This window comes from Oculina patagonica, chromosome 12 (genome assembly GCF_052425735.1).
Source record: "Oculina patagonica isolate OP01 chromosome 12, crgOcupat, whole genome shotgun sequence".
In the NCBI taxonomy this organism is placed as follows: Eukaryota; Metazoa; Cnidaria; class Anthozoa; order Scleractinia; family Oculinidae; genus Oculina; species Oculina patagonica.
This window is the reverse complement of record NC_135769.1, coordinates 687,743-691,411: the sequence shown is the minus strand read 5'-3', so window position 1 is coordinate 691,411 and position 3,669 is coordinate 687,743. Positions and strand designations below refer to the sequence as shown.

The window sequence follows — 3,669 nt, the reverse complement described above, 5'->3', positions numbered from 1 at the left end:
TGCTCCCAAGGAAAACAATGTTGACTTCTCAAGAGGTATAACCAAAACATGATCATGACCCATGTCTACAGCCCACTCTACAGTCATCGTTGCCATTTCCTAGAAATCACGTGCTTGTCAATATGTACTGAATTGAAATTAGTAGACACAAACAATATCAAGGCTGTGTTTTGCATATGCGCTTTCACTTTCAACCTTGTCGAGAAGCTTTAATTTCACTTCCGCCCTTAACTGGTTGATAGTTTTGCTGGCGCACTGAATTGCCCCAGAATAAGTTGGAAATATCCTTAATTGTAAGTACTGTATAGTTTATTTCTGGCGTATTAGAGTTTTAAAGTTCTATTTTAACTCTATTTTAGCTGTACTTTCATGTAGTGAAAGTAGGGAACAGCTCGAATGAGCGACTCCTGTTGAGCTAGCTCATCACTTGATCAAAAGTGATAAAACACGAAATGTGAAATCAAAGTACCGAGCCTAAATCTACGTACGTGAACACAGTACGCAGTCATCTGTACTAAATACCACACTTAATAGACTGGAGAAACTTGTCGCAGACTCGCAGACCGATTTGGCGAACACCGCCGCTCAGTGTAAGGATATCATCAACATCGAAAGTTTCCCCGTGGCGGAACATTTTAACTTCGGACAACAATTCTATTACATGTCTGTGTCTGTGATCAAGCAAGTAACGTGAGCAAGCACTAGAAGAAAGAGGGAGAAAATTAGGCCCATTTTTCCACATGACCTTGGCACTGCGTGGAATTAATATTGAATTCAAATTATTCTAAATATCATATCTACGAGGAAACAATCTCGTTCCTTTCTTCGATATACTTACGTACGCGCGTGAATTTGCTTTCGCTATCCAACTGCACTTCACGAAAGGAAAACACCTCGTTTCGAACAATTCAGGGTGTAATCGGGAGAGTAATTTCGAAATCGGCCGACCGTGGTGTGAAGCCAATTTTTGGAATAATGGAGCATTTCTATCACATTCGAATTCTGTAACCACAGGAAGCCCCTTCAAGTGTGTTAAGATTATTCAAACTATTCCTTTACAGTCCTAACAAAAAAGTGAACGATAATATATTGGTCGTATTTAACTCATACCACCGTCCACTTCTATTTCGTTGCAATCAGCCATTTTTTTCAGCCCACAGGCCAACAAATGATCCCGGACCGCAAACGATCCTGGGACCGCAAATGATTTCCGGACCGGAAATGTTTTCTGCAAATGATACCGCAAAAAATTATGAATAGGGACCTGAAGGGGTAAAATGGGAACTGGGATTTGAGCAAATTTTCTTTGGGACAATGGAATTTGGGTCACTGGGCGTGGGACTGAGATTGCGAATCACAGACAGAAAAACAATCGAACTGGGACTGGGATAGAGTGTGTTCATGGCGGCCATATTGTAGGAGTGAAACAATAGAATGGTTTTCCTTTGGAAAAAAAAAATCATTTTTATGCAAATATCTCTTATTGTTTCACTCCTCCAACATGGCTGCCATGAAAACACTCTATATGGTTTCTCGAAAAGAGCAAAGAAAACCAAACCAAGAGAAAAAAAACAATGGCCATTTTACACATCCGCAATCGAAACGTTTCTAAATTCCATTTTTTATTTTTCAGACTTTTCAACATACAATGCCTAAACGTAAAAGAGGTGGTGACTGGGACAATGAAGTTGTGTTTGACCCAGAAGCTGACAAGAAAACCGGTTCGACGTACACTATTAAAGACGATTCACTAAAGGATGACATGAGTAATTTAATCGATGCCAGCGAGCTGATCTGCAAATTTGGGTTTATAAAAAGCCACTCTCTGGCTGGCAACTTACTCAAGCCTTCCTCAACCATCAGTTTGTGGTCCTGCAAACAGATAACTGGTGGTGGTCCATTGAAAAAGATGGCCAAAAAATTCTTATTCAAAGGAGCAAAAGACTTTCAAGGGTTCGAGACTATGTAGAACAAGAACGTAGAATAACTCCAATAAAAGAAATGAGTTATGATAAGGGAAGAAAGTCCATGAAGGACTTGATTGAGTTTCTTTATTGTAAAGATGAGCTAAACAAAAAATACGATTGGATAGACGATAACTGTCAAGATTTCGCAAAGAGAGTGTTTGATGAATTTGCTAAATCGAAATACCATGGTACCATAAGGGGAGGCCATTAAGTGTGACTTAACTCAGCTGGGTTTTTCATAAATGATAGAAACGTACACACACCGTATTGATGTATGATTGATAATTCACGCAATGCCGCCAAATATTATATTATTACACTGATTATTATGAAACACAATGCTTGTAACTCGTAGATATGATTTCGTGAAATGAGATTTCGCAACAATGTAATGCACGAGTCATAATAATAATAATAATAATAATAATAATAATAATAATAATAATAATAATAATAATAATAATAATAATCAACTTTATTTATAGAGGGTTAACACATAACAGTAAAAAACTGACAAACCAGTGGCCCTCTAATATAAAATACAATCAAGAACTTAAAATAATGCTAAAAATCTAACAATCTAACGAGTCATAGCTTGCTAAATTATGGAAGGGAACGTGCTATTTTGAAATAGGAATTAAATTAAGTTAAATTACAAAACAATACTTAGGCTTGGGATTTTACACTACTCGTGATCTTGGGGAAATTACTAGTTACGCAGGATGAACTATGGAAATTGTAGTAGAGTCTAATGTAAGATCAGATTGCCGTTAGAATTGTTGAAGTGTAACTGTATCTGAAATTTAAGATTCCGCGACACACGCTGCTTGTTGGCCCAAAATTATTGTTGTTGTATTTGACGTATTCACGAACTTTGGAAAATATACCTTATTATAAAATAAAATAATAAATAAATAAATAAAAACTGCTTTGATAATGTTTATAGACTTTAACCTCTAGCTAGACTTGCCGTCCCACGCGATTTAGCGTTTTTTTAGCCTAGTACAGTCAAACCTGCAAGCGAAAAGTAGCCAAGGCTCCAAAATTTATAGGTAAATTAATTACTGATACCTCTATTAAGCGGACACCTCTATTAAGAGTACACGAACACCTGAGAAGTAGCTGAAATGGTCAATTCTATTGTTTAAAACCTGTATTAAACGGACACATACTAAGAAGAAGTGTGACTAGCCTAAAAGATTTGTCGAGACATTGCTGGAGCATTCTCTTGGTCATGCAAAGAAGGATCTCTCTCTGATTTTGAACAGCCCAAATTTATATTTGTGTCGTAGGAAACCTTGAAATAATGGTCCATTTCTTTTTAACAATCGCTGTTTTAGAGCACTAAAACTGTTTAAAAGCGCGTTTGGCTGCGGATGGCTCGTATGGAAATGGATTGCCATTTGTAAAAGTTAGCCAACGTTTTCAAGCTGTTTCCGCGCGCCTTCAAAAGAATCGATATTTATAGCCGAAGTTTGATTTCTTTTCCCAAATAAAGATTACATCCTCCGTTAAATGTTCAAAGACAATGTTTTTCATGGGTAAATTTGCCTACCACTTATTTCAGAACAGTTTAGACCAAATTATTTTTCACTTTTAACATTAACCACAGGGAACCCAAACGCTGTATTAGTTATTCATAATCTTAAAATAAAAATGTTCTTATTTACCTTCGTTCCAGTGTTTTTTTTTTACCGGTTTG

At 36.7% G+C, this 3,669-nt stretch overlaps 1 long non-coding RNA gene across 1 annotated transcript; it reads left to right on the top strand.

Annotated features, from left to right (window-relative positions):
• Positions 1-2,892, top strand: LOC144633110 (uncharacterized). Its single transcript, XR_013567001.1, has 3 exons — positions 1-293; positions 1,634-2,366; positions 2,556-2,892. It is a non-coding gene; the product is annotated as an uncharacterized LOC144633110 (long non-coding RNA).
• Positions 2,893-3,669: the final 777 nt, after the last annotated feature.